The following is a 13072-nucleotide window of genomic DNA, read 5'->3' on the forward strand; positions in this document are numbered from 1 at the left end:
GCCACTCCCGACTTCCTCATACAATACCACAACTCCTCTCTAGGCACCCTATCATATGCTTTCTCTAAGTCCACAAAGATACAATGCAACTCCTTCTGACCTTCTCTGAATTTCTCCAACAACACTCTAAGTATGGGCAGAAAAATAGATCTAAAAGTTTACATAAGCAGATAGCAGATATTCACATAGACAGGTAGCAGCTGTTGTATGTTTGGTAAGCCTCAGTTCATTAGCACACTATCAGGCTGTCTTTTCAGCAGGTTCAGGTTGACAAAACAGATATAAAAATTTGCATTGGCCTGTAGAAGATGTATTTTTCTCAAGACACCTTCCACCAAGTGCATTGTGGGGGTGTCTTGTCAACAGGCATGGGCAGCAGAACATATCTAAAAGTTTATATAGAAAAGTAGCAGATGTATTTTAGACAAGCCTCTGCCCATTAGCCAATACTGATCTAATAATCTATGTTTTTGGTAGGCCACAGTTCACTTGCACACCACGGAAGTGTCTTGTCAACAGGTATCAGCAGCCACAACAAATCTAAAATTTTATATAGACAAGCAGCAGATGCATCTTTGGCAAGCCACAGTCCACAACCACACTGTGGGGGTGTCCTGCAGGCATGAATGGACAGCAGAAACTAACATAAAGTTTATATAAGCAGTTAGCTGATGTATATTTGGCAATCCAATGTCCACTAGAGCATGGTGGGGGTATCTTGTTGCTATAAAACAGATTTAAAAAATTACATTTTTACTATTTTTGGAAAGCTGCAGTCAGGTCTACTACAAAGTGTGGCAGCTACTTGCCTGAACTCCTATTTGAGTGCAGGAAGCAGCCTGTACAAGCTACAAGATGCTGGAGTGCCTTACTTTGCGGCAGTAGTCTTTTGGGTGCTTGGGACTGATGCACTTGTAGAAGGACCCTGGAGTCCACTGGCACACTGTGGGGGTATCATTTTGGCTGTTTTTGGCATTTACATATTTTGGTAGCATATACTGGATGTTTGTCAAGATGTAGACCACTTGCACACCGTGGTGGCTCCTTATCAGAAGGAACAGACAGCCAACACAGCTCTAAAAGTTTACATAGACAGGTAGCAGATGCTGTTTCTTTGACAAGCCACAGTCCACTGGCATATGGAGGAGATATTTTGCCTGCAGATACAGGCAGCCAAAAGACATCTGTACTTAGTGCAGTTACATTTAATCAGTATATTTACTGAGTAGAGAAATGATCCTTATTGTTGACTATGGCTCTGTGCTGGGACTAAAAGAAAGAGCAGCATATACGGTTTTCCTTCACTGTGTAATTCTGTGCTATTTAAGAGCATGTGATGTGGTGATTGCTTTTGGTAATATATCTCAGTCCTAACCTTTAAAAAAGGCCATTGGGTCTACTAGATATGCAAAATGTAATAATAAACCATAAATTGAGATAGGTATATTACTTTTAATGATACCTGTTTTATAGAACACATACCTTCCTTTCCACGATACAGAGTACAGTGCTTTGCAACCATTACAGATTAAGGCTTTTCATTATAATATGTGAACTGGATTCTTGTTGTTTTGGTCATTTTAGTAATTTTAAAGTAAAGTGACATTGAATATGCTACTCTGAACATTAGATCAATGCTGAAGTTATTGAAAGAGTAGTAAAATGTTAATGAATATTTCAAATGTTGTATAACATGCTCATGATATAACCAGCTGGGATGAATATACAAATTTGGATGTGTATCATGCCGTAATTACCTCTCCCAGTGTTCATGATGCACAAGGGTACGTGAAAAGTGAAATAGCATTGTGTGTTATTTATAGGTTATTCTGTGCAGCTGTAACTGTGTTTGTAGTTAGTCTAGGTAGCTCCAACACAATGCACACGTCTTAACTGTCCAGATTTTCACAGAATGTCCAGATCTTTGCCTCATGTTTTTGGTCTGTTCCTCATAAAAATGTTAAGTTTTCTTGTAAACGATTGAGGACTGAGGTCAAAAAATAACAGCAGACATTTGAGTTTCAGATTTCATACTCTTCAGAAAATTCACGTTAGTGCAAACCTTGTTATTCTGTCCCTATTTTGAGGGCTTTGTCCCTACACTAATTATGGATTTGTCAAGATTTCTTGCTCTAAGAGGTTGAGAGGCTTGCCACAATGATCACATTACTCTGGACACAGTAAGTGAAAAGGCTGAGTGGCTGCTTGCACAAGTATGAAACAAATGTATGTGTCCCATGGTAAATGATTAAAAATAATTTTGGCAAACTGTCTTCTGTATGCTTTTCAAAATTTTAAATACTCCTAACAATTCACTTTGTCCTTTGCAAATATTTAACATTTAACTACTTGACCTTTCTAAGGCCTCAACCCCCCAATGGAGTTCCCAAGGCTCCATAATTGGTCTAAAAGCTGGGTAAACTCTTACACAAAAAACCACCCCAAAAAGACCTCTAAAATCACTCTTATTCCCCTCCTTTCTCCTCTGGCTCTCTCTCCCTCTTCCCCTTCAGTCCCTTCTCTCAAAACACAACAATCCATGTTACACAATAAGATCGCTTCAGTTAGCGGCCACCAGCGTCATCAACCCACCACTGTTCCTCTCCAAACTCTCCTCTCTTGAACTTCCTCATCAGCAACATCAGCTCAACTCACCTCTAGCATAAGCAGCTCCATAAACCCCTCTCTCTCTCCTGTCCTCTCTCTTTTTTTATTACATCTACCAGAGGACAGAGTCTTAGGGTCTAACAACCAAAAACCTAGTAGAAGTACATAAAACAGCCCCCCCCCAGGCAAATACCTTCTATCCTAACCTAGCCCATCTTTGAACTTGAACCCACCCATCCATTCCATTCACCCTCTAATCTTTATACATTCAAAAAATCCAAAGCCTTAAGTATATCTCTTATTTATTTTCCTGCCCTGCTCTCTTTTTTTTTTTCTTTTTTTTTGTTTAATGTACCTATTTTTGTGTGTGTCTTTTTTGGGCTTTTTCTCCCAGGACTCCATTGAAAGCGGTTCTTTAGGCCCAATGGACTATCCAATAAATAAATAAATAAATAAACATCTTCCTAAGTACAAGCAAATTGTTCTTTTTTCTTTGTTTTGCATTAATAACAAGATATCATCAGATTTATAACATACGTAATCACAGGGCATTATGCAATTTATTCTAAACAAATGCTATTATATATCATCTAAAGTTGTAGTCTACAAATGTTTTATTTAATTTTGATTCATATTAAACATCAGGACAGTTGCAAGGGGGGCACCATGACATGTCATATTATAATGTGAGTATCACAGCTGTACTACTGCCATACTGCTACACAATACAGCTACAACAGTCTGTTGTACAGTGCAATGATAACATGCTTTTGTGCCTGAAAATTACATGAGATTACCGTGTTTTATAAGTTAGATCATTGCCACTGCAACAATATTATTAGAATTCCACACTAAAACTTAAATTCCAATACACCCATACTAAGCCACATCCTGGGTCACATTTTCAATTATACTTTTGTATCACGATTTTGACATTGGTAACATTTCAGCCATTTCCATTGTACAGATTACATAAGCAGAGTTAAACTTTTGAGAGAAACTTAAGTAATCAGTAAATGTTCTTAACTACAAATCAATAGTTCATGTAAACATGATTGACAAAAACGTTATAAAATCTGTACAAAGGGAAGTGAAACATAAGCTGTGGACCGCTGGGGCAGCAAACAATATCTGTACTAATTAGTTACCACGCCCAGAGACAAAACTGTATAAAACAAGCATTCTGCAGTGTCCTTCAACTCCAGAAGCTACTGATACTAAGCTGGTAAGAGATCTTGTGTTCTTTTAACCTCTGCATTTTTCTTAATATGCTCAGAATATTATTGTTGCTATGAAAACTTTTGTCATGTTGTCTCCTCATATGAAATAGTAACAGCTGCTTCTTTGAAAAATGTTATATTTCTTAGTTAGCCAGTTCAAACATGAGATTCCTGCAGCTATCTTTTTTATTGCTGCTGCATTGTTGTTGTTTAACACTGCTGAAGAGTTTCTTTAGAACTTTAAATGTCTTGTATCATGTATCATTTAATAATATACTAATTATTCAGTTAGACAGATTTTTATTTTTGAAACAAATGACATTGAGATCCACTTTTTTTGCTTCTTATAGATACTATTTTACTGGCCAGTTAGTTGCACATATTTCATAGTTGGATAACAATTATGTAACTAGTGATCATCATACAGAAGTAGAATTGGGGAAACAGCAATACAGAACAAAAACTACATGTAAATGGTACATAGTGGGATATAAAACAGAATATACAACACTGACAAAATACTAACATGAACAAGTGGCAATGATATTAAAAGTTGCAGGATACAGTTACTAATTAATATATACAATATTAAGCATAATAAAACGTTTTTTTTAATAAAAAATGGAACCTCTACACAGCTACTGATGGCAAAGTGTCATATATTATTTTATGAAGTAAAACCATTTAGTAAACCTTTCAAGATTATAACTGAAAAGTATACAAACAAATGAGATTAAAACCCTTTTGGGAAACATAACTGAAGCAGCAATTTTAAATTAGACTGAGATACTACTGTCAGAGTGTGTGTGTGTGTGTGTGTGTGTGTGTGTGTGTGTGTGTGTGTGTGTGTGTGTGTGTGTGTGTGAGGGCATGTATATTCGAGTGAGATATTGTGATTTTGCTGCACCCACCCATTCTAAGAATATATAATATATAATAAATGTGTGTGTGTGTGTGTGTGTGTGTGTATGTATATATATATATATATATATATATATATATATATTTATATATATATATATATATATATATAGGGTGGACCCAGGACCCAGAGGCTCTGCTGCCTCTGAAAGTCTCTTCCCTTGGTATTGCATTAAAGTTCTTTCCAAAATTTTTTAAAATGGGGATTGATGTCTATATCATGCCAGAAAATATCAGCATGGGGTGAGGACTGTCAAGTTTCTTAAAATCTATTTGCTGAAAAAGCTTGATCCCATAAATTATCATCCTAGGAACTAATTCCAAAATGTAAGTTTCAACATGTTAGAACCATGTTAAGTGCCAGATGGTTTTCTTATGTAGTCTGAATGTAGAATTTTTCCAAAAGAATATATCAGGAATATTTTTAGGAGTAAGAAGTCTTTGTTGAAGGAGCACAGAGTGAAGCATCAAGGTCAGATTCACTGCAGATGGACACATGACAACACAGGATGAATTAAGTAACTGTTATTCTAAGCCTCTTAGTTCTAATTTAAGCACTTGGGCACCAAACTAGTAATGCTACATTAGGAAGGTTTGCGGTCTGCACTCTATTGGCAGGAGAGGTAGCTCACACCCTTCTGAGTTGGTTGAAGGCTTATTATGTCTGTTATTCTAAAAGTGTCTCAGTTCTGGTTTAAGCACTTTAGCTCCAAACCAGTTATTTTACATTAGGAAGTTTTGTGGTTTGCACTCTTGTGGCAGGAGGGGATAGCCTCCACCCTTCTGAGCTGGGAATTGTTGTTGTAAGTCTTGTTGTGCCTTTATTTAATTGACTAGAGGGCTAACTTGTTTAAAAATGTGAATATTCATGCCTGAGGCCTTGTCGACATTTGGTGACCATGCTATCTGAGAATAAGAGTGTTGCTGGTTTCTGATAAACTCTACAAAAGCTAAGACTTAACATTATTATATCCACTGTTTCAGTATTTGTTTTTTGCACTGTTTTTGTCACAGCTGTGTTAATTGTTTCTGTGTTAAATATCTGCCCTTTTTGACCTGTTTGACAGTATTTAGTTAGAACTGTTGCTCTCCGCACAGCAGCACCTAACGGTGATCTGTATAGGTGCCGATATCTTGCAGAGTAATTCCCTCTTGTAATCTGTGTATCCCTCTTGTAATCTGTGTAGATGCTGATCTCTCACAGGTGAGTATCCCTTAAAATACCCTTACTGTCTAGACATATATATATTTTTTTAACTACTAGAGTATGTAATGAGCCAATACAACATGAAGAAAAAAACTATTTTAATTTGATGCATTGTTTAAGTGTACACCAGTCAGTAAAATAAAGATAGCACCACTGCAAGGGGCAGAACAAACCTGATGTCAGTATCATGCAATTTTCTATGTAACTGTTACATCTTGGATTATGTTGATACACTAGTAAGCCATTTTATCAGACCAACTCTGCAAAAGAATCTGAGATCTTTTCTATTTAGCCAAATGCAATAAGCTTACTTTTTACTATGTATATGACAAAAGCATAAGGATGGAACAGCAGCTGAAAGGAGGGTGGAGCTGCATGAATTTTCTCTTTTATAAACAAACTGCATTAATTTATTTATTAATTTATGCACAGTTTTCCTTACCATCTGAAAAGCAACCAAGGTTGATAGCAGGACTTAGTGCAAACGGTCCCCCATACCATGCTATATACCACACACCACACACCCACACTCACATATATACATATCACCCTTATAGCATTATCTTTGGGGTGAGTTTAAGCATTCATTCATTTAATTTGTTAGCCAGGATAATTCAACTATGTGCCTAGAAATGGTGTGTTTTGTGTTGTTGCCTCCGTGACTCAAATTTTAATTCCAGAATTTCAGGTTATTAGTTAAGTTACATATTTCAATCCGCACTCCTCAGTACTACAAAAATGAAGGCTAAATTAGTTTTTGCATCTGAGCAAAGTTTTGCATGAAGGTATTTGAGAATATACCTCCGATGACTCATAATTCACAATATAATAACGCTCAAGCATAACTAGTTTTTGATATTATGTATCCTTAGCAATGGTCAAGGTTTAACATATGCTATAGGATCTGGTCTGAATGAAACATGTAAACTTATACTTTATATAATAGTTTGTATTGGATAGCATTAGTTCCAATGATTGTGAGCCTGACAGTTAAAATTAACTGCATTCACAATGAAGTGGTACTCACAAAAGGAATAGTATACAAAAGTGTATACTTTTTAAAAATAGTTTAACTGCTGATGTTGTAGGTAGTTTATTTTCATTATTGTACCTTATTTCTGTCTTATTGAAACCACAATAAGATTAGCACATAACATAAAATCTCAGCACAGACTATATAAACTTGACCATGGCATACTGAGGAAAAAAATCATTATTTTTGTTTAATTTTCTTTACTTATTGTAATGACAGAAACACATGTGTTATTGTTTATGACTTAGTTGCTGCCCTTCAGCAGATAACCCCAGCCATTTGTGTTTCAATGCATCTTTCACTGAAGGTTTGTTCCATCACTATTCTTGGACCTGTTTGGCAGGTGATACAATGGCTAGGGTTGCTATTTCACAAATCCAGGAAGGAAGTTTGATACGTAATTCCATTTAATATATGACTGGTTTTACTGTTCTTTCTCTCTCTCTGTTTTATTACACTTGTCAGGGTTGTATTGTCAGCTCTCAGACCAAATAGTTTCCAAGTACGATGACCATGTTGCATTAGTTAGATGCTGCTAAAATACTGCTATAGTCATCCAGAACAATGTCTTCGTATGAGACCAACTGTGTTAATTTTGTCCTGCAATGGTCTGGTGTCCCTTCCAGTACTAAATCTTTGCTTTGCACCTGTTAAGCTCCAGCTCCAACACAGTCTTGAAAACAATAGAATGGATAATGATGCTTAAGAATGAATGCAATAAATTAGTCACGGGACTTATAAGTTATCAATCCCCTTTCTGCCTTTAGTTAGAAGGCTAGATTAAAATACAAATCTGCTTGTTATATGTTTAATTGATTTGAGTTGCACTGTTCTGTCATTGAATATAATTCATCATGTATGTCATTTGAATTTATAATGCAAAGTATTAAAATGTGAAATTGTGCTCTAAATAAACTGTAAAAACAACCAAACATACCAGGTAGGTAATGGCTTTCCAAAAACAGTTACCTGAATGGCAATCTAGAGTAGAAAAAGGAAGCAAATGGAAGGAGACTGGGGAGGGGGCAGATGTTAACAAATGTTAGGCAACCGCACCTTCATCATATAATAATTTTTCTCAACAGCTCACTGGAATAAAACCAAAAACAGCTGGCACTTCTGAAGATGCTGAAAGTCATAATTCTCTGCCTTGCTGCTTGTGCAGGTAACTTTTCTTTTTTTAATTTTTAAACTGCAGATTTTGTTATTCTAAATAATATTTTAATAAGAATGTTGTTAATTAACACTTAGCAAGAAGTTTTCTTTTTAAGGATGAGGACACTCTTAGAGCAGCTATCTATTTTAGTACATCTTCAACAAGGTATGACAAATCATCATAAACAAGCTAGGCCATTTAGCATTGTTTTGTCATCAAATGTTAGTGTTTGCAATCTGTGAATCTTTTCCACTAATGTTAAAATATAGAAAGAGGCATGCTGATAGAAAGCATAGAAATACAAAGGTGATGTGACATATTTTACTGGACTGGTACCAGCTTTACAAAATAGTCTACTGAGCTTTTAGACCATAGGAACTTTCGCTAAGAACTAATGATTGACAGGAAAGGGAACAGAATATATCCGTTCTTATCTATTGGCTAAATCAGACTAAAACATCTTTGTTAAGGCTATTCTTTTTTCTTCTGCACAGTTGATGATCAGTTGACCCCAATGCTTCTCCTCAATTACCAGGTCTGCCTATCCCTCCTAATACTTCCAGATTAGAGATGGGGCCAAGGAAGAGAGTGAAGTGTTTTGAGACAATACTGCTGTTACTGCTGGAGTATTTTTCACCTTTCCTGTACATGTCTGGCAACACCCCAAAGGGGGGATGTGCAATGGGGATCAGCACTAGATTGCCCCTGACTTGTACAAGAGGCTGACATCAGTAGAACAGGCTGCCCACCACCTCACAGCACTTTGCAGTTGTTTCCCCGGTGTCTGCCAGGGAAATTGAAATGCAATGTGCACCTTTCTTTTTCCCCACCCCAGTATGAGCAAGCCTATCCTCCCCTACCAGTGCCTCAAACAAACAAGCAGCCAATTAAATCAGTGTTTCCTGGGCAATAGTTAGAGCTTTATTCTTCTATACCATGGTGCAGGAATGAGAAAAAAAACATACTGCAGGGATACTTAGATGCATAATTCACATCCTAGAGATAGTGAGGTGTGTGTGTGTGTGTGTGTGTGTGTGTGTGTGTGTGTGTGTGTGTGTGTGTGTGTGTGTGTGTGTGTGTGTGCAAGCAGCTCCCTGAGTATCTTGCAATCAACAAATGAAGATGATTGATATCAAAACCAACAAGTATAGATTAATGTTATATTAGTGTTATTAAAATATAAAATGAATGTCAGTGTATTTCACTCAAGATTGCTTGACCCGTGAACTCATTATTCACAAACCTCACTAAGGAGAGAACTATATTACGTTATTTTATCACTTATCATATTCTTGATGTTTTTGTGAGTTATAACGCTGGCACTGACTCTCTTCAGATGATCATTACATTACATTTCTACCATCTCAAGTTTCCTTCACTGTCCAGTTTAACATTTCCAGATTTTCTTTTCATGTAAATCCACACTGCCTGATCAGTTCAAATCTTTGCATGTCTGAGAACTTGTGTGCTGCCTAAGGTAGTGTCGCGCTATACTAATCTATAAAATCCCAGAAAGCACTGCAATGTGGGAGAATTCTTTAACTTTTTACCTCCTGTTGTTCACCCTTTCACTTTCCAGTGAACAGCAGAACTATGCTCACAAGGTCCCTGCATCCCTCATATAATCTGCTCCCCATCTCTTATATAGTTATATAGAATTTGGCGATGCTAATTATAGTATGCAACTTCTATGCACCTGTACCCATTTTCTGTACAGTGCACTGCTTCATGTGATGATGAATAGGCTTTGTCTTTCATCCACTGTGATTGCAATACAGTTACATGCTCTAACCAGTTCTCTGAGCAAGTAAGTAATATTACTACTTAATTGTGCAACAATGTCAAGTTAAACTCAAATTTTCATGAACATTTTTTCAGTATTGTATTTGTATACATTTTATAAGGTAATGATATTTTTCCCAGGTCTAAGTAAGCATGCCAGTTAATAAAAGAAGGCAAAAGTCAATACAACATTGCAGGCAACACTTTCAATTAGTGGCTCAGTGGCTCAGGCCCTACTGGAGATGGCATAGAAAAGATTGTAATGCCCCACCTTGGGGGGTGAAATAGTACTGAAGGATTCTCTGTTCCTAACAGTAACCCGAGGAAAGGTGATGACACTTGGGGGCAGTACTAGGCCATGTGTTTGGCTTACCAAATCATGAAACTGGTAAAGTTTATCAGGAAGTGCATAGAAGCATGCACATGTGTGAGAAAAAGTAGTGACCCCAACAGTGATGTCAGTCACATGCCTAGAGCCCAAGGGGAAGAGTTAAGTCCTTAAAAATGGAAACACACTCCTATAGCTGCCTGTGTGATGGCTATACCATATACTGGTGGCTGATCCAGGGATGGGAAACCAATGGGCAGTGGAGGCAGCCTGATGCACAGACATGGGGTACAATAAATATACCCAAATGCTTACGATTTCTTCCTCTTACCCACTAAAATATTTCTTCCCAACTGGTTCTTTATGTTTTACTAAGTGAGTTTATTGCTCTCCTCCCATGAGAAACATAGGCACTTCTGTTCTTTTATTAGCTTACAAATAAGTATGATTAAATTATAGATGTATATTTCATTATTTTAGCTACCAAATGTTGATGATCTGTTCTCTTTAGTGAAGTTATTACATTTATACAGATAATTTCCTGCTTCAGTGATATTCTATAATATACATCAATGTCACTTCTTAGAAATTTCTGTAATTTATATGTTATATTTTCTGTTTATTCAGTGTTATTGAATTTCTGTATTTTTGTACATATTCATTTAGACCTTATTTAAACTTTGCTATGTCATATATCTACTACTGCTTGTAGCTTTTTTCTCCAGGTCTCCTCTGAAATTAATCATTGTACCCATCTGGATGTTCCCGGTAAACCAAAGCAAATAACTAATAAATAAATAATGGTATATATATCCACCTTTCATATTTTTGGTCAAAAATGCACTTTGATGAAAGGAAAATTGTTGGCTTGTTTGATCGAGACTGTATTTTGTTGAGTACTTTGGGAATATCTGCTGTGATTTTCAGGATGAGGTCACTGAACACAGACATAAGGAAGCTTCTTATTTCCTCAGTGTTGTGCAATCCTGACATTAGTATACATATTTTAGGTAGAGTGCGAGGGTACAATTTTCCACTTGGAGATATGGGGGGAGGTTGTGCCCCCACAAAAATGCTTCTTTTAATATGTATTATTTTCAATGATACATGCCATCATTTTTTGATGTCATGTGCCTTGATAGCTTTCATGATGAAATGTAACAGACTGGATATGATATTAAAAGTAGCATATTTCCACTAAACTCTGTTTCACAGCAATGTTTTTACATAAACGTATTATATTAAAAAAACATCAATCGCTTATAGGTGAAAGAGGGTAAGACTTAGATAAGCTTAGTGGACATCTCTGGAAAGCTGACAATTATTGCTTAATAAGATTGTGAAATTTCTCTAAACAACAGTTGGTTTATTTTGTAACATGAAAGGGGATTTGAAACTTTGCATGCAGAAGTAAAACTGAAATTCTAATGTTTGTATTGCAGAAGAAAAGATAACCTGTAAGTATGCTTGCACAAAGATTTTTAGATCAGCCTGACAGCTGCAGAAAGAGCTTTCCAGCTGATGGAGAGTGCTCCTGTAACTGTGATGCAAGAGGGATGTGCTGCAAAAGAATATCTGAAGTACTGTAAAAGAAAAACAGGACTGATGTATTTATTACGGAAATCTTAGTTGCTTAAATGGCACTTTTTCTAATACAACACAAAGAGCATTAGGGTTAGGGTTGTCACTTGTGAATAAGGGTGGGGGGTTTAACACCTTGCATTACCTTACTACTATGTTCTAACGCTAAACCTGCTGCTGTCCTTAACGCCAGTCTTACACATTACTTCACCAAAAAATCCTTTCCTCACCACTGTTCACACAAATTATGCCCAAAGGTTTGATTATTTTTTCCTTATGTATTTATTTTGCAGATTGATCACAAGAAACAGAATGTCTGTTTTCTTTTTACCTTTGGGATAGCCATAGCTCTCAACATTCCATCGCCAAAATGAGGAACGCTTGCTTTCATAATGTGGAACAAATGGGCAAAATGTGGAACACATACTAATGGCTTACTAACAACTTCAATTAGGAAGGTCATAGGATGGTTAAAATATGCTGGTTTTACTTATAAAGAAGATCCTTTAATGAATTAATATGATTAATTTCAATTTACCATGGATGTCACTTAAAAAAATTCCTAACACTGAATGTGTGACAGACACTTTCAATGTGGAACTTTGAGGAATTTCGAGGAATATGAACTTAAGACCCCCAAATGAGGTACGTTCCTCGGAATGAGGTACACTTGAGATGTATGGGGATAACTTTGGCGGTTCTTTGTGTTATTACTGAGTTTCAACATGCAGAAATCAATGAAATGTGCATCAATGTTTCTGCATGCTGATGTGACAGATTCATTCAGTGTTAAGTATATATAATATGTAAGCACACATGCAGAAATGTATATGAAAAATGGGGTCCAGGAAGTTGTACATGATTTTTTACTTGTATTACAGTGGCACTGTGCAAGTTATTAGAGGTATAGCTATGGTGGGGTGAAGGCAGTGCATTCTACATACTGACATTCAGTTTCTGATGTCCAGTACTGCATATGCAGTCAGGGCTGAAGCACTCAGCTCTCCATGTGTGATATTTAGCTGCAGCAAGCTATTTGTTACATTTGTAGCAAGCGGTTTTCTACAGTTTAAAGAAAGACCTTGTTATTTTTATCTACAACTTGGTAGTCCTTAACTCAGAGAAAAGTCACTATAGAGTATGAAATATGAAGGGAGGGAGGAAAGGATGGATATATATATATATATATATATATATATATATATATATATATATATATATAATGTGTGTATAGATA

At 36.3% G+C, this 13072-nt stretch overlaps 1 long non-coding RNA gene across 1 annotated transcript; it reads left to right on the top strand.

Annotated features, from left to right (window-relative positions):
* Nucleotides 1–3705: 3705 nt before the first annotated feature.
* On the top strand, nucleotides 3706–10998 carry LOC122802016. The gene is made up of 3 exons (XR_006364843.1): nucleotides 3706–3832; nucleotides 8074–8153; nucleotides 10980–10998. It is a non-coding gene; the product is annotated as an uncharacterized LOC122802016 (long non-coding RNA).
* The last annotated feature ends 2074 nt before the right edge of the window (nucleotides 10999–13072 follow it).

The sequence above is a fragment of the Protopterus annectens genome, chromosome 5.part0, assembly GCF_019279795.1.
Source record: "Protopterus annectens isolate FY-2018-M chromosome 5.part0, PAN1.0, whole genome shotgun sequence".
NCBI lineage: Eukaryota > Metazoa > Chordata > Ceratodontiformes > Protopteridae > Protopterus > Protopterus annectens.